The 19,074-nt window shown below is 40.0% G+C and overlaps 1 protein-coding gene across 1 annotated transcript in view; it reads left to right on the top strand.

The window, feature by feature from the left end:
• Nucleotides 1-17,498, top strand: part of LOC143259832 (uncharacterized) — a 35,650-nt gene extending 18,152 nt beyond the window's left edge. Inside the window, exon 2 of the mRNA XM_076523548.1 lies at nt 14,639-17,498. The gene's annotated coding sequence lies outside the window, so the exon portion shown is untranslated. The remainder of the gene's footprint in view (nt 1-14,638) is intronic.
• The last annotated feature ends 1,576 nt before the right edge of the window (nt 17,499-19,074 follow it).

Below are 19,074 nucleotides of genomic sequence, written 5' to 3'. Positions count from 1 at the left end.
GAGAAACTGTAGGGGGTTGAACGTTAAATGTATAGGGTAATTTCTGCCGTTCGAAAACGCAACTGCCGAAGATCCCACCAACAGTATTATCATGTATGGTATAGATTTATGCGGATTATAAAATAGATACAAGGGCTTTTCGCAATATGTACAAAGCCATTGTACGGTATAAATCGCTTGGCTGCCACCCACATGTGACTCTACTTGTGTCGACGCATAGAAGACGCCCATTTCGTTCTCCTCGCAAGACGAGGGATACTCGCCTTTATGTTTTTTCTCTTTTCTTTATCTTCCGGGCTGTGTTTAAAGGTGCGCCAGCGTCTGGCCGGTGCGTGTCACACGGTTTTTCGTCCCGGCGACTTCAATCTGCCTGCAGGGCTGTCTTCGGCTCCGAAAAGATACCAATCGCTTCAAGAATCTTCTCTCTTCCTGCAGCCAAAAATGGCGGGGCAGATAACCAAAACACCGGCCAACCAAGGCTATTCAACAATTTTAATCGATTTTTACCGTGATCTCGATGATAGAGAAGTTTACTAATAATTAACTAAGAGTGTGGATTTTCTGCTTTTATGAGAAAAATGGCGCGAAATATGTTATCGCATCTGAAGTATTTCCAAAGAAATACTGCATCAAACGAGAATCTACCCTGCCCGGGTCGGTGTTCGAAATGTTCTTCTCCGGTTGTTTTGCTTTTCCCGGAACAATTTTCTCGAGGGACAAAGCAACCCTCCGGAGGATTCCTCCACCTTTCTAGGATCGGTTCCCAGGAACGTGAATGAAGGAAAGCACGACGAAAGGGCACGTCCCTGGGTAGGAGAGAGGCATCGGCGTGCATTTTAATATGGTTTTGTTGTCGGGTCGCCGGGTGTCGGACGTCGTTCGTCGTTCGTCGGGTGTCGTGACAGTGCGTCACACGGAGTCACACCACACCCCGGCGCAGCGAGCGCTAAGACGCGCGCGACCGTCCCGGCTACGAATTATTTATTGACGGGCCGGCCGATAAATTATTTCCGGCACGACGCGCATAGAGAAACAGCGGCGGGCATGCCTCTTCTAAACGGCGCCATCGTGTTCCCGCAGATAATTTCTGCGTGACAAAGTGTCCTGGCTGCCACATTCTCCTCGTCGACGACCCTAGTCCCCGTGGTATTGTTCACCTCTGCTCTCCTGTCGCCGTGGCCGGCTGATTTCGTTCTATTGTTTTCCGCGCCGGAATTAATAAACCCCGCTGAAAAATAGACTCCCCGGCGCGATAAATTGATCGGAGCGGTTCGGCGCGTTTCGCCTCGTGAAACCGCGTTTGAGACTTCTCGTCAAACGGTGACTCACCTATCAAAAACGGCTGTAACCTACGATGGACCACCGATCGCGGTGAACGACAATGTTACCGGTAAACGTTCTCGCCAACAGTGGCTCCACAAAGTGACCGTGAACGAAATTCCGCATTTTCGACGAATTGTTCGACGCTCGAACAACGGACCTTTGTGACAAAAGTATGCTTGGGATCATTTATAATTTTATTTGACGATTTTCTGGGACATATTTTTTGTAGATACTCCATTTAGACACGCTAATTCGTCCACAGAGCTTCATCGGGCACGTGAACATTTTAATTAATTGTCAGAAACTAGAAAATGAAATAATACATACCCGAGTGTTAAACCGTTGTAATTTCGTAAGAGACGATGAACCTCGATTGATTTTAACGCTCGAAGCTTCTACTTTCGCCATGCGTCGTTCATTTTCCTGCAACGTGTCCCTAAAGAAGATAACAGCTAGGAAACCGGAGACATGCTCTTTTTTTGATAATGCCACGGGTTGAAACGTCGGTAAATACGTCGGAAAATATTTTTCCTGTCTGATCCTAATATGTATGTGAAGGTTTATTGGACAGCCTGCCCTCTCGATAACGTATCCATTAAGGACATTTTAGATGGTTTCACCACCGCGGCTATCTAGGCACCCTGCCAAACAGCTGGTACAATATTTAAGAAAACCTACGTCATAGAGCACAGGGGAAACTGCAGGGATCGCGTTTCAAGAATATACAGGGTATTTGATTAGGAGCAACGCAAATTTTGCGTTGAAAATCTGTTAAAATAAAAGAAAAATTGATAGTAACGATATTGTGGATTTGGCTTTGTTTGATTAACGATTTAATATTTACCTGAAGCATCATCAGTACTAACGTGAGTCCGATCCGGCAAACAATTATGTAAGTGTACAGTTTCATAGCTACTTAGCGTAACAAAAATTCAGAAACGATCCTAACTAATTATAAACATTTAAAGCACGGTATTAACCTTTAGCGCTCCACGCGTTTCTCGAGTACTACCTACCAGCAACTCCGACACATTTTTGGAGCAAAGCGTCTGGGATAAAGGAAGTCTTATTTTGAGCGGAAAAGATTACACGTCCTTGCGAAAGCGTTTGATTTTATTCATTTTATGTTACTAAGTATAAAAATGGGCAAAAAATGTTTTAATCGTAATGGTATCTACTTAACATTGTGCGAGGTCGGTGCATCGACATCGTGAATTGTGACCGAAATTTCCAAGCAGCAAATGCATCCTCATCGAAACGGGTAAATTTACTATTAATGATATTCTTCACAATTCTTAAATAAATATATCCCTCATGTTCTTTGACGCTATTTATTATAAAATTAGCATTGCGAATCGTCTGTTGAATTCTGTTTGGATACGGAATTATCGAAACAAAAATATCTTTTGCGTGAGATTGCCGGAATTTTTTTATTGTTAATCTTCACTGGAATCGGCTCAATTGATAATTAAATTAAATTAAAAATTAGTAAATATTCTTCGAACGTTCTAAAATAAAGTTGAACAGCGTTTTTCTGAAAAATATCATTACCAGCAACTCCGACACATTTTTGGAGCAAAGCGCCTGAAATAAAGGAAGTCTTATTTTGAGCGGAAAAGATTACACGTCCTTGCGAAAGCGTTTGATTTTATTCATTTTATGTTGCTAAGTATAAAAATGGGCAAAAAATGTTTTAATCGTAATGGTATCTACTCAACATTGTGCGAGGTCGGTGCATCGACATCGTGAATTGTGACCGAAATTTCCAAGCAGCAAATGCATCCTCATCGAAATGGGTAAATTTACTATTAATGATATTCTTCACAATTCTTAAATAAATATATCCCTCATGTTCTTTGACGCGATTTATTATAAAATTAGCATTGCGAATCGTCTGTTGAATTCTGTTTGGATACGGAATTATCGAAACAAAAATATCTTTTGCGTGAGATTGCCGGAATTATTTTATTGTTAATCTTCACTGGAATCGGCTCGATTAGTAACTAAATTAAATTAAAAATTAGTAAATATTCTTTGGACGTTCTAAAATAAAGTTGAACAGCGTTTTTCTGAAAAATATCATTCCCAGCAACTCCGGCACATTTTTGGAGCAAAGCGCCTGAAATAAAAGAAGTCTTATTTTGAGCGGAAAAGATTACACGTCCTTGCGAAAGCGTTTGATTTTATTCATTTTATGTTGCTAAGTATAAAAATGGGCAAAAAATGTTTTGATCGTAATGGTATCTACTTAACATTGTTCGAGATCGGTGCATCGACATCGTGAATTGTGACCGAAATTTCCAAGCAGCAAATGCATCCTCATCGAAATGGGTAAATTTACTATTAATGATATTCTTCACAATTCTTAAATAAATATATCCCTCATATCGTGTTTGACGCGATTTATTATAAAATTAGCATTCCGAATCGTCTGTTGAATTCTGTTTGGATACGGAATTATCGAAACAAAAATATCTTTTGCGTGAGATTGCCGGAATTTTTTTTATTGTTAATCTTCACTGGAATCGGCTCAATTGATAATTAATTGGAGCAAAGCGCCTGTGATAAAGGAAGTCTTATTTTGAGCGGGAAAGATTACACGTCCTTGCGAAAGCGTTTGATTTTGTTCATTTTATGTTGCTAAGTATAAAAATGGGCAAAAAATGTTTTAATCGTGATGGTACACACGCTAAGCACGTTTTCACTACAAATAACAATTGCCAACGTCGACAAAAACATAGCATCCTCAGTGTAATCATGCTAAAAACATTAGGATCCGCAGCAGAGCCTTCGGATTTACGGAACAAATGACGGATGTCTCCATAGCGGAGCCAACGGAGCGCTAAGGGTTAAACAATGCAATTCCAATGATCGGTTAATAATGCTCATAAGGGAATTGCTGTACCAACAGTTCTCTGCGCGAATGAGATTTCTATTAAGAAGAAATCTCGACCCTCGATCACGAGGGACGTTTGTTTCGAAAAGTTGACAGCTGCGTTGTGTGGTCCTCGAGTCCTCGAGCCAGGAAGTCATGGCTGTTTTACAAAGACCTCGTTGTGACGTGTGCACGTGGGGTTGATCGGAAAGGTCACTTTTCAAGGGTTGCTTCTCGAAGTCTAAACTGAAGGGAACGAACCGGAAAGCTGATCGGCACGACGCGACGGGTAGGATCATTATAACATGGGGGGACGCACGTCTTGCGTATTACCCGCTCGTAAGCACAATACCGCAAAAGCTGTAAAACGTCCGTCGTACTAAATATATAGGATCCTTTGGCTAGCACGAGCAACTCGAGCCGCGTGCTTTATATTGTACGCCGTTGAGTGCATAAAACGCCATTTGTCCTGGGAGTGATATCGGCCGTCGTCTGAAAATTGTCGTTTTTCTAAGCAACAGGCAGCACGAAAGGCCCTTTGCTTCTCTTCTTATTTACGAGTGCGGTGCTTGCGGTGTTAAACAAAAAGAGAAGGTTGTTGTTGTTGGTGTTATTAGTTCGCGGAATGTATCGTGTACGAAGTTACTCGCGTCTTTTACTGAATGAAAATGGTAACATTTAAATAATGGACACATCATATTAAGACGTTGGTGACGTTAAAATTATTTTGTAAATTATTCGATGATACACTTTTCTGTGCGAATTGAATATTTAGAGTTGCTGCATTTTGGAGCTATGTTTTCTATAAATGAACATGGTCGTCAATGTTTAATAGATGCGTTTCAGCGAGGTTCTAAACTTCTAAACGGTGAACGCGAGATGGGACGGGATAAACACTGATCTATTAATAATTCAGGTAAATCTAGATCTGGATCCATCTGTTCCTACCGACGCTGTTGTACCCTGGTCTATTTAAAATCTGAAATGTTTGTACTATTTAAATCCTGTTTCAGACAGAAATGATTTTCTCTCACATTCGATATATTTGAAAATTCATTTTACCGAATTAAGTGGTCGTTTTATTGGTAAAATGCTGTCTATATTTAAATGCTGCAAAGGTCACGAATTAATAATTAAACAGTCCGTCTATAACGTTATGAAACAGCAATATTTCCAATGAGGAAACTACCGGTTGGAATATTTTACGCACGAAAAATGTGAAACCGAAATAGTCTATTAATTCGGAGAAACTTTATAGCACCTGCTTCGTGGAAGCCGTGTTTCGGCGATCCTCCGGCCCGTAGCATTCTCGAATTTAAATGGAATGTGCCAGTCGCAAGGTCGCTGAGATTGAAAAAGGTAAGGCGAAAGAAAACAACTGTCTTCTATTCCCCAGCCGTGGCCAACAATACCGACGGAGTTTCGACGATTCTTCAAAGGAGATCGAAGAATAAAGGAACGGTGGTCGGGGGGCTAGACCTCATAATTCAGCCTGCGAAGAAGCTCGCACTCACACCTCTTGTCCATCGGAAATTTATGGCCGAGCGAGTCGGAAATTCAGACATGGAATCGCTAGAAAATACAAGAAGCCGCGATGCGTCGCGATTCTTCAAGCTTTGAAACAAATGTAAACGGAGGAAGCCTGGAAAGAGATGATAAACCAAAGTAAGAAAAATATAGGAGAGAATCGAGCAAGAATGCCGAGACACTTCTGGCAACGATCGACTGGGAAGAGGGTGAGTTTCGTCTTTCCTCGCGTACGTTCCCTCAAGTACAGTAAAACCATGCGGTGGTCTGTTTTATACAACGAGGGACTAAGTTGTTGAAATGGCACTTTCGACGCTGGGTACTTCAACTTTGACACACTCGAACCTGTACTTCTGGCAACGGCGATACAAATACACTAAGGAATTCGACAAGACGACCATTGACAAAAAATGCCGTAAGCTGCGGCTGTTTTATTGGGAATTTTCTGGATATCTGAAATTGATTCTTGCATTTTATGACAACAAGAAATTTCGAGATGTATCTATTGCTAACAAATATTTGAAAATAATAATAATAATGATTACTTGCTATCGATTAATTTTTACGTACTATAGACAAATCTAGAACTGCTTTCTTCGCTAAAAATTAATTTTTGGAGTTTTATCTGTAAAAATTTTATAAATACCGTTTGCAGAATTTAATTCTTTAGATTCTCCTAAATGCAATAACGTATATATTTGCATAACATTATAGATATTGTGATGGTGAAAAGATTAAATATTCTTTAGTTATAGGATCATTATTTAAAAGTTTCTAATATTACAGTATGTTTGTAATATTTACCGTGTCACCGTACAGTAAATTTTCTTCAACTGGCCATCAACTTGTAAACAATTTGGGAAAAGGAGATACAGTTATTCGAGTCGCGCGACTCGTTTTTGTAATTGCCTAATGTCAACAACTATAAAAACAAATCGCGAGGCTCGAATAATCGTGTCCCTCCTCTTTCCAAATTGTCCATTTCTGTTTACAAGTTGAGAGACAACTGAAGATAATTTACCATATTTAGAATTATTTTCTGTAACGATATTTATATAATATCTCGTTTTCATATTTATTTTGCACGTGGAGCAGAAAATTTCTATATTAACAAAAAAAAAACTAGTTTACCTACACCTACAGACGAGATACAACCCCACACTATTACACTCCTACCACCGTGTTTCACTGTCGGTCTTAAATTTGAAATGTTTAATTGTGTATTTACTTTACACCACACCATTTTTCGACTGTCGGATCCGTAAAGATTAAATTTGCTTTCATCCGAAAATATTACACCATTCCACCACCAGTTGCCTTTGTAAAAATATTCTTTTGCAAATTGACAGTGTAACACGGTGGTAGGAGTGTAATAGTGTGGGATTGTATCTCGTCTGTAGGTGTAGGTAAACTAGTTTTTATCGATGGTATTATGGACAAAATGAAGTATTTGGACATCTTTTTTTTAAATTTAATTACAAGTGCTACAAATATGGGTGTACATACAGTTCTAAGTTTTATCAGGACAATGATCCTAAACACAAGGCCAGAATTGTACAGGAATATTTATTATACAATTGTCCAAAAGTACTGCATCCTACTCCTCGATCGCCCGATTTAAATCCAATTGAAAATTTATGGGATCAATTGGACCGCAAAATACGTACAACACCTACAAAGACAACAACAGAGATAAAACAACGTTTGTTAGACGAATGGAAACGGATTTCGCCGGATTATTTAAATAAAATCATCTGCAACATGCCCAAGCGATTACACGAAGTAATAAAACAAAAGGGTCAACCGACAAAATATTAATATTATGATAACATGATTAAAAAGATTTTCATTTTATATAAAATTAATGTAATTCATTCGCTGTCCGAATATTTTTGCGACGTTAAATTTTGTCACGATCTTGTTTATCGCTTATTATACAAAAGAACATGTGCAATAAATAAACAAAATTTATGTTTCTACTTACCTTAAGAAGTGCTTTATTATATGAGAAAACAATTGATTCAATAATACTATCATAAACAATAAAAAGAAGCAATAATTAACAATATCGTGTCCGAATATTAATGCGGAGTCACTATTATATACCATGGTGTATACAAATGTATACCATAATATGTCAATATTGAATTGACAATGCTGCAAGATTTACTGAAATTTTTCAATATCGCAGCTTTCACTTCTACAAAGGATACGCTTCTCGTTCTTATAAATCACGAAAGAATTATTACGGGATATCGTTGAGCAACTCGCAGATTAATAACTGGCCAGTTGAAATGCAATGTCTGTGTGACACCTCTAAAGCACTTTGTAATCAGACTCCTTTACGATTTATCTTTGGGAACTTTAAATCGAAGACGTTAAAAGACACCGTGGACAGGATTAACAGCAACGCGATAAATTACTATAGCTGCACTTGACAATGCTACGACCACTGCGTGATTCATTGCCGGTTCGTGACAATGGCGGATACTTTAACGATGCAACAAATTCTCGGAGCACAATTAATGCCTTCCTCTTGTTCTTTTACCTTCCTGTTCCTTCCGCGGCTTATTCTATCACGATTCGTTCGTATCTTGAGTTTCACCGGCGCAAATTCTGCTATCGCTGTCGGTGTTTCCCATGGTAACACCGAAGTCTAACTTACTGTGATCTAGAACACTTTGACGATACCACGCTAATAGAAAACACACCATCCGGTTTCGCAAAGTATTTTTCCCGTCCAAGGCTACGCAGAAGTCTGCGGTTTAGTTTACGTAGAACATTTTATACACTATGCAAATTGCATTCTCTTCGCAACTCCATTGACCTGGAATCTTAAGTTTAATCGACAACATCGCTTTATACATTTGTCTGTAGCTTTTTCACGTTCGCTGGTATCTCGGGACAATAATGAAGAATATTCTTAAATGTAATGTTAAATGTTTTTACTTATTTTTTTTTCTTTTTTAATGAAATCAAAGATTCAAATGTGTTCTAAGAAATAGGATGCATGATTAAGTACATCATGGTGCTCGATAGATTCAACAAACAATTGTTAAATATAATTAAAAGATTACAGGGAATATAAAAAGGTAATTCACAGTGCAAAAAGTTGGTAAAAACGCGATAGTATTTTACTTCGCTAGCCAGATATTTTTATACGTCCTCGTACACGCATTGTAAAAGTAACGAGCGATTTTTCGATCATAGTATTACACGTATTTTTCATTTATACCCTGGCACAAAGCAACGCTTCTACATTTTATTAACAAAAGCATGTCGGACGCTTGCTACGGCACTAAAATGGAACACAACAAGTTGATTTATCGTATAAAATCAAGTTCCTGTTCCAAATATAACCAATCCATACTGCACTGTAATAAATTATCGAACGGTAAAAACTGGCGAGGAAATTATGATAAATGCGGGTCACATAAAAATGGGTTACCATGGACAAACAGCACAGCAACATAGTGCTCTTTGTCGTCTTGTTAAGTTGTCGTCAGCGAGGATGGAAGGCGATTATTCGGCGCCCCAAGATCTCGAGTGCGTGTCGAATCGATTGGCACGCTCTACCCGTGATCCAGGTACCTCGTTAGCCATGAACACCTATCGATATATTATCATGCGACATCTCCGGTCCCATTACGTTCTCGTCGAGCATTTTTTTCCCATGGATTTCACTGAACTTTCGGGGATAAGTACTTGGCCTTTTCTATTGCATCATTACACTGATAATTGTAAGTTATACGAAAACGTGACACGTTTACGCTTTAAATTGGTATATTGGATAACAAACGTAAATGAAAGATGTCCGATAGAAAAACTCCGTCATCTGCAACTCTAAACTCCTAAATGAATTATAGGAAACTTGGACGATTCTCTTTAGGACATTGAGTATTACTTTTTACAATAATTCCATATTCATGATCGAATCTCAATAACTTTTCAGTTAAGAAACGCATAACATTAAATATATCCTCCAAAGTCACAGAAAGAAATAATTAATTTTTCCTATGAATAATGGTACTTTTGTACTTCTAATCGTAGTTTTTAATCAACTTCTTTAACTCGATCGTGTCCAGAAACGACGAACATTTCGAGAGCAACATAAATCGGACAATCATCGATACGAGGAATGAATTTTAGCAAATGAACAATTCCACGATCGAGACCACTCCGCGACACCCCGTAACGTCCGAGCCGTCCGAAACGATAAAACGCCGCCGGACCGTGCTTCCAGCCATTCATTCGTTGCCGCGGGCATAATTAATATCATTATTGTGATGTCAACGGGAGGAAAGAGTACGAGCACGTCGAGCGTGCGTTACACGAGTAGTATATATACCGACTAGACAGGCTACCGCGCTGGATATGCTAAATACGATCAAACAATGTTGTTTTATGCTAAGTGACCCCTGTCACGCCGAGAAAGACAATGCCGCTTGTCTGTTCTCCGCGAAATGCATCAGGATGTCTGCTCGGCCAGCCAGAAGAAACCTTCCGCCGCGGTATCATTATCTCTGCTCCCTTCTCGATCGGAGGTGTATCGCCTCGTTCTTGCGTCGATCAACATTTTCGAAACTATTAAAGACACGATCCGAAACCCATGCTAAAGCTGTATAATAAAAATTGTTCCCACTTTTTAATCGTTCAATTAACATCTTTTTATACCTGAAATATTTTTACTGTTCTACGTTCGATTCTTCCATTTTTCTCGCCAGCCTATAAAATCTGCCGCCGATTTACAAATACGGTGGAACCACGTAACATAAAATACTACTACGGTGTAACATTTGAATTAATTTATTTTTTTTTAATTTACTATTAACCCTTAGCGCTCCGAAGGCTCCGCTACGGAAACATTTGTCATTTGTTCAGTAACTCCGAAGGCTCCGCTGCGGAGCCAAATGTTTTTAGCATACGTTATCGTCGGCGTTAGCAATTCTTATCTGTAGTTAAAACGTGCTAAGTCTGTACCATTACGATTAAACCATTTTTTGACCTTTTCTATGATTAGCAACATGGAGAAAAATAAATATTACGATGAGAATTTAGAGCCGAGTGATACCGAAGACGTATTTGATTTTGAACAGTTAAAAGACATTGCGGAAGACAATGCTGGTTATGATTCTGACACTTCGAGTAGTAGTAGCGAAATTATACTACCAAAGAGGCGAAGAATGAGAATTATTGAAAGTGAAAGCGAAGATTCGTTGCAAGACTTCGATGAATGGCGCGATGTTACGGAAGAATTACATATTCCAGATAGAATACCTTTTAGTGTATTGCCACAGGTCATTGGACCACAAGTTCCTACAAACATTGAACAGCCGATACAATATTTTAAATTATTTTTCACGGACGAATTGGTAAATGAAATTATAAAGGAAACCAACAATTACGCAGAAAATGTTCTAAACTTGAAAGAAATATCTGGTAACTCTATTTGGCAAAGTGAATACTGCGACACTTGTCCAAGTAAACCCAGAATGCACATGGGAGATTGTTACCAAAGATATCGCACCATGGTGAATTACAAAATTTAAAATTGATCTTCTATTTACAATAGGAAAATGTATATTTCTAAAATAAATAAAATCAAATGCGTTCGCAAGGACGTGTAATCTTTTTCGCTCAAAATAAGACTTCCTTTATCTCAGGCGCTCCGCTCTAAAAATGTGCCGGAGTTGCTGGTAGGCAGTATTCGAGAATCGCGCGAAGCAATAAGGATTAACATTTTAATTAAATGTTACGTTAAAAGCCATTACGATTTCTATGTATTTTAAACGCGCGTAAGTCGCGAGAATGTAGAACATTTTGACGACATGTAAAATTGCTGAACGTACTCCGACGAACGGATGCAAGAATCTAGAAGGGTGGAAGTTTTTTTGCAATATTCAGCGCCTAATGATAGCATTGATAACGTGAACGAAATTATTAATGCTCGGGCATTCATTGACGTATAATCTTTTCGGCTGAAAATAAGACGTCTTTTTTCTCAGGCGCTCCGCTCCAAAAATGTGCCGGAGTTGCTGGTAGGCAGTACTCGAGAAACGTGCGAAGCAATAAAGGTTTAACATTTAAATTATAAATGTTACGTTAAAAGCCATTACGACTTCTATGTATTTTAAACGCGCGTAAGTCGCGAGAATGTAGAACATTTTGACGACATGTAAAATTGCTGAACGTACTCCGACGAACGGATGCAAGAATCTAGAAGGATGGAAGTTTTTTCGAAATATCCAGCGCCTAATGATAGCATTGATAACGTGTACGAAATTATTAATGCTCGGGCATTGAGGTACTGCTTAAAAACGCTGGCCACCTTTCAAAGAAGTCAGCTTACGACTGTAATTCAATCGGGATGAATAGTTACAATCTGTATTCGAGTGTAATCTTTCCATTATGGCATACCTCGCGCGGTGTATTACCGGTACAATGTTCGTTAAAATCGCTGGGAAGCCGAGGCCGGCCGCGGCAGCGGTCGCGGACGCGGCCGCGGCCGAGAGGATGCCGTCTGCCGTGCCGTGGCAGGCGCAACGAGTCCGTCATTCTTTGTGCGTGGGATTAGCGATGCAAATTTGCACTACCGCGGAACATAATTGGCCGACATTGTGCGTTCGTTAGCCGAGTATTCTGCCACTTATCGGTGCCGCCGCGAAAGGGACAAACGTTGAATAGCAGCCTCCTAATTGAAGGTACGCCGCGTCGCGTCGTGTCGCGTCGCGTCGCGCCGTTTCCCGCCGCATCGCGGTTTTCACGCCGCCGAGAAAGAATGGAGGGACACCGAACTGTCGGGAACGAGCCAGCTTCTTTTCCCCTACGAGCCCGCGTACCTGACAGCGAGAACGGCACAGAAGAGTCGCTAATTATGGAAAACGATTCTGGAAACGGACTGGGCGCGTACGAACCACGAACTGGAACCACCGATATGGTAAAGCTTGAATATGGTTGTTCATCGAATAAAAGGATGCTGGCGATTCGCAGGCTGGCATTTTGAATTTAGCACGTTTGTGTCGTTAGCGGTGTACTATAAATATGCGCATAATTGATGTGGACTGAAACGACTTGAACGAGAAAAGATCGGGAAGGTCGTTTGTTTGTCAGATGTGGAAAGAAAACGAATAATTTATAGGTATGATAATCGCCATTAAAATGCAAAGCAGTTTTATATATCGGCCACTTCAAATAGCGCTATGCAAGACAATTTAGGATAAGGACGTTATCTTTTATTCCGTTTTGCACGTCTTGCAATCAACATTTTTGTAGTACGTTCTGTTCGTAACGATCAAGTTTTCTGCTTCGTTCGGGACCCCGATACAATCACGGTAGTTTGATCTATAATTATTCTGAATCAATGGATATTGTAATATTAATATTTCTGTAAATAAAGAACGCTTGAATTGAGAACAGTTCTATAAAATCGTACGTAGCGTGCGATCTTTCGTCGTACACACGCGCTCCATTGGCAAATATAACGGATGACGCTGCAACGAATCTTTCCTTGATTTTTTGTTGGAAACGAAGCGAGGACAGCGTCGTGAATAGGATCAGCTGTTCCCAAGATCCCGAGATCCACGTGTCACACACTCACACGTGATGTCCTCAACCGCATTACAAGGACCTGCGCGTGCTGTGCACCTCTCCGTTAACATGCTCGCGTGCATGAACACGACATCCGATATGCCTCGCTTAATTCCGTTGAAGATCCGCCGCATAATCGTGTTATCGTGGTGTTACGCGCGAGGGTACGCCGACTAGAAAAATCCGCAACTTGTCGGCTGATAATTAGTGCCTGGAGGTGTCGCCAGAAGAGCGTGTATAACTATCAATAGACTGATGCATAATATAACGAGCTGCAACAGCCGATCGGTCGCGTCGACCGATGTTTCCTTCGCAGGAGATAAACGATTCTTTATCGAATCGTTTTAAGCGTAACTCGAACTACCCCAGGACACTTTTTTTTTAAATATACAAATAACACTTGAAGTTGATCGATTCGCTGCCTCCTTTTTAACACGTTGAACGCCACGGGGGTCACCGGTGACCGGCACGCCCAAATTGATAGAAATATATATATAATAATAATAATATAATAATATAATATAATATAATATGATATAATATAATATAATATAATATAATATAATATAATATAATATGATATAATATAATATAATATAATATAATATAATATAATATAATATAATATAATATAATATAATATAATATAATATAATATAATATAATATAATATAATATAATATAATATAATATAATATAATATAATATAATATAATATAATATAATATAATATAATATAATATAATATAATATAATATAATATAATATAATATAATATAATAATAATATATACTATATAAAATATATATATAATTTAATACAAATGTCAATATCTAAAATTTTGTATTATTACCATCGTTAATTCAAACAGTGGCCCCTGTCGCAATTAACATGTCAAACATGGTTATACACAGTAACTTATCTATTGCAGATAGTATTTCAACATTATATGTATCACATAAAAGAAAATTCATCGTGGCGCCACGGGCAATTTCTGTAAAACCGGCGTGGCATTCGACGTGTTAATTGCGTTGGCCGCGAGAACGTTGCCTTCGAGGAAAGATCCAGTTTTCCATCAAAGTTTCGTGATCTCCGATAATCGATAGCTTCGAAAATATTATGAAATCTCAATTGTATTTTTCTTTTTTTACAGAAACGTTCATACAGAGTTAAATTCGTTCGTTAAATCCGACGAATTTCTCGGTGTGCAAATTCATTAATTTCCTTCTATTAGATATTGAAAAACGTTCGAGACTTCCTTCTATCTATATTTCGACAATGCGATATCATAAATGGCGCGTGATTTATCGATTGAAATTATTTCAGGAACTAACGTGCAAGTATGTCCGAGGAACGTGCCAAGACTTTGATGTGCTTGACAGCCCGGCGCATACGTTCGTCTGATACATTATCCGGCCGCGTCGAAAATGTTAACCCGATCCGTCAACCGATTCAGAAATGAACGTGCAACCTTTCACGTTTATCGTTAATAAGGATAAGCATAACGTATAATTAGGAACCGTCGCCTTGCGATCTGTCACTTTACCTCGGCCGGCTACGACGATATCTACGCGGGCGGCGCGGCGCCAGGCAACACGGCCAATAAGAAACAGATTTTTCCCTACAGCAAATGCAACAAATTATTGTAAAGAGTCCGGACACCCATGACTCTTGCATAGCTAATTAACGAAAAAAAGTGACACGTGTAAACACGTGTCAGGTATCGCGGCGAGAATTATGAAGGCACGCGAAACATGGTGTAGAAGCAGTTTAACTAGACTCTATCATTCAGGATCGGCTAATGTCCAACGTTTCATGGAACGAGAAAGAAGTACAGATTAGAGGCATTCGCATAAATTATTCGCGGCCACGGCGTCGCTTAATCGGTTTCAAGCACACAAACGAATGTAATAAATCGTTTCGTCAAGTCGACGGGAGAAACGCGAACGTTTCCATGTACGGACCGTACGATGTAGAATGTAGAATGTAGAATGTAGAATGTAGAGAGCATCGCGGCGCGGACTGTACACATTGATATCCCATTGATAACAGGGTTTACCCAGATGTGGCGGAGCACAGTGTCGCGAGCAGCGTTTCTATGCTTCGAGCAGGCAGGGGGCTCGGGGCTCGGCGGATGTGTTGCAGCGGGCAGCACCTGCAAAAATAAGTATCGCCTTGATAAATGGATTATCAGACGACGACTTCCTGCCTGCGCGGGCGAAATTTGTCGTCGGTGAAAGTGCGATGACAGCGGCCAATGGAAAAGTGCTTTTATCTGGCTGGAAATGGCGCCTTGCATAGGAAGCTAGATAACGCTGCCGTAAAAATAGAAGACTCTGCGCTTTTCTTCCCTTTTCCCGATTAATCGAGAGAGCGATTGATATTACGTGTAACGTCGATGTTATTGCTAATTGATTGAAAAGAAGAAACCGTGCAGAAACTCGACGGACCAGCAAGATTGCGCTAATGGATGGAAATTGTCTCATTATCTGTCACGCTAATCATTTCACTGGACGGTCGGGTATACGTTTCGCAGTTTTACAGTACTTTTTAAGAGTTGCGTGAACTACGAATTGTTGTACGAACTATTTCATCGCGATACACTTATTGCGCACGAGCAGGAATCGGTCGTTCCAAAAATAGATGACAGATCGTCGTAACACAGTACATAGTTGTAGTCTACAACGATGGACCTTTAATTTCGAAATGAATCCTGTGCAAGAATATGCTGAAAACCGCAAGAAAAGTACACTAATTACGTTAAACACATGCTAGAAATATGATAGATATAGCAAGAAATCTGCAGCATGCGCAAAATACGTGGAGAATATGCATGAATTTCGAACAATGCAAAATGAAGGCTGCATCTGTCAGATCTTCCTTCGATCAGGAAATATACTTCTATCGAAATTCCTTTAATTTCGCAAAATTATGTGCTCGCAGAGCCGGCAACTTCCGCGAAGCCGGAAGTTATTCGAACAGGACGATTTCTACCGCGTCGCATGGTTTACAACGATCATCTGGAAAATCGATTGTGCCTCTCGATTTCAGCAACGCGCTGTTCGAATCGCGCCGAGGAATCTGTAAATTCTAATGAAGGAGGAAGCGATAAAAGTAAATGGGCCCGGTAACGATTGCATTACAGGCTACAGTTCAAACGGCGTGCAACGGGTCCGAACAGTGCAGTCGCCGCGACGACGCGGGAATGACGCAAAGAGCCGGATAATATTGTATGAAATGCATAAAACGCTCGAACCGTCGTAAATAACACGCCGCGTAAACATTCTAGCACGCGATCCTCTCGGCGCTCGCTTCCGGTAATTTACGAGGAAATCAATGATGTCGCGCCGATGACTTTGCGCGCCGCGCCTTTAGAAATAACAACGCGGCTGGGAAATCGGCTACAGGCATGCCCGCCGCGGACTAAATAATTGCCGAATAAAATAATTCCCGGGCTAAGGAGGAAGCAATAAACGTAACCGATCCTAACGACCGTTTCGATACGAATACGTATGCGAATGCATCGGTGCCACGGCGGAACGCGACGCGGCGCGACACGTTGCCGTGTTCGATTGAAGTATACCACGCACGATAAATTATCCATCGACTTGCCCGAGCTTGCGAGCCGTTAATGCGCGCATCCACTTACGCCATTTCCTGATCTTACTACTTACTACTTACTAGTCGCAACGCAAACGGTCTCTCTCTCTCTCTCTTTCTTTCGTCGTTGTTGCTCTTTCCGCGACGAATCGTCATGCAATGGGTCCTCGGGTTTCCTGCTGCACCTTTTTATTAGCCCTTAAACTGGCGCGATTCTTCCTTCTTCTTCAACCATTTGAAGCTTAAACTGCGGGTTTACCGTTAGGTACTTGCATACTTGCCAGCCACTTTCAACTCCTCTTGAACTGCTCGAAAAAACATACGGCGTTTGGTCCAGTTTGAGAAGCTAGCCGAGTTACGATCTTCGAAGGACGTACAGAAATACGGTTGCTATCTACGTAGAAATATTTCATATCTCAAATAAACATTATTCCTTATAAGATTAACCCTTAGCGTTCCGTTGGTTCCCCTACGGAGACATTTGTCATTTGTTCAGTAACTCCGAAGGCTCCGCTGCGGAGCGAAATGTTTTTAGCATACGTTATCGTCGGCGTTAGCAATTGTTATCCGTAGTTAAAACGTGCTGAGTCTGTACCATTACGACTAAACCATTTTTTGACGTTTTCAATGGTTAGCAACATGGAGAAAAATAAATATTACGATGAGAATTTAGAGCCGAGTGATACCGAAGACGTATTTGATTTTGAACAGTTAAAAGACAATGCTGGTTATGATTCTGACACTTCGAGTAGTAGTAGCGAAATTATACTACCAAAGAGACGAAGTATGAGAATTATTGAAAGTAAAAGCGAAGATTCGTTACAAGACTTGGATGAACGGCGCGATGTTATGGAAGAATTACATATTCCGGGTAGAATACCTTTTTAGTGTATTGCCACAGGTCATTGGACCACAAGTTCCTACAAACATTGAACAGCCGATACAATATTTTAAATTATTTTTCACGGACGAATTGGTAAATGAAATTATAAAAGAAACCAACGATTACGCAGAAAAAGTTCTAAACTTGAAAGAAATATCTAGTAACTCTATTTGGCAAAGTGAATACTGTGACACTCGTCCAAGTAAACACAGAATGCACATGGGAGATGTTACCGAAGATATCGCACCATGGTGAATTACAAAATTTAAAATTGATCTTCTATTTACAATAGGAAAATGTATATTTCTAAAATAAATAAAATCAAATGCGTTCGCAAGGACGTGTAATCTTTTCCGCTCAAAATATGACTTCCTTTATCTCAGGCGCTCCGCTCCAAAAATGTGCCGGAGTTGCTGGTAGGCAGTACTCGAGAAACGCGCGAAGCAATAATGATTAACATTTTAATTAAATGTTACGTTAAAAGCCATTACTATTTATATGTATTTTAAAGGCGCGCAAGTCGCGAGAATGTAGAAGATTTTGACGACATGGAAAATTGCTGAACGTACTCCGACGAACGGATGCAAGAATCTAGAAGGCTGGAAGTTTTTTTGAAATATTCAGCGCCTAATGATAGCATTGATAACGTGAATGAAATTATTAATGCTCGGGCATTCATTGACGTGTAATCTTTTCGGCTGAAAATAAGACGTCTTTTTTCTCAGGCGCTCCGCTCCAAAAATGTGCCGGAGTTGCTGGTAGGCAGTACTCGAGAAACGCGCGAAGCAATAATGATTAACATTTTAATTAAATGTTACGTTAAAAGCCATTACGATTTATATGTATTTTAAAGGCGCGCAAGTCGCGAGAATGTAGAAGATTTTGACGACATGGAAAATTGCTGAACGTACTCCGACGAACGGATGCAAAAATCTAGAAGGGTGGAAGTTTTTTTGAAATATTCAGCGCTTAATGATAGCATTGATAACGTGTACGAAATTATTAATGCTCGGTCATTCATTAACGTGTAATCTTTTCCGCTGAAAATAAGACTTCCTTTATCTCAGGCGCTCCGCTCCAAAAATGTGCCGGAGTTGCTGGTAGGCAGTACTCGAGAATTGCGCGGAGCGCTAAGGGTTAAAGACTTGGTCTCTCGTCGATGCATTTCGATATCCAGAAATTCCAGATTTTCTCTTTCACCGATCGATGCGGCCAAAACGTCTTACACGCGACCACGATAATAGAAACTGACCATAAGATTTTGCAAATAGTTTCGATT

The sequence above is a fragment of the Megalopta genalis genome, chromosome 7, assembly GCF_051020955.1.
Source record: "Megalopta genalis isolate 19385.01 chromosome 7, iyMegGena1_principal, whole genome shotgun sequence".
NCBI classification, from domain to species: domain Eukaryota; kingdom Metazoa; phylum Arthropoda; class Insecta; order Hymenoptera; family Halictidae; genus Megalopta; species Megalopta genalis.
Note: the sequence above shows the minus strand (reverse complement) of the source record. Positions and strands in the feature narration are given on the sequence as shown.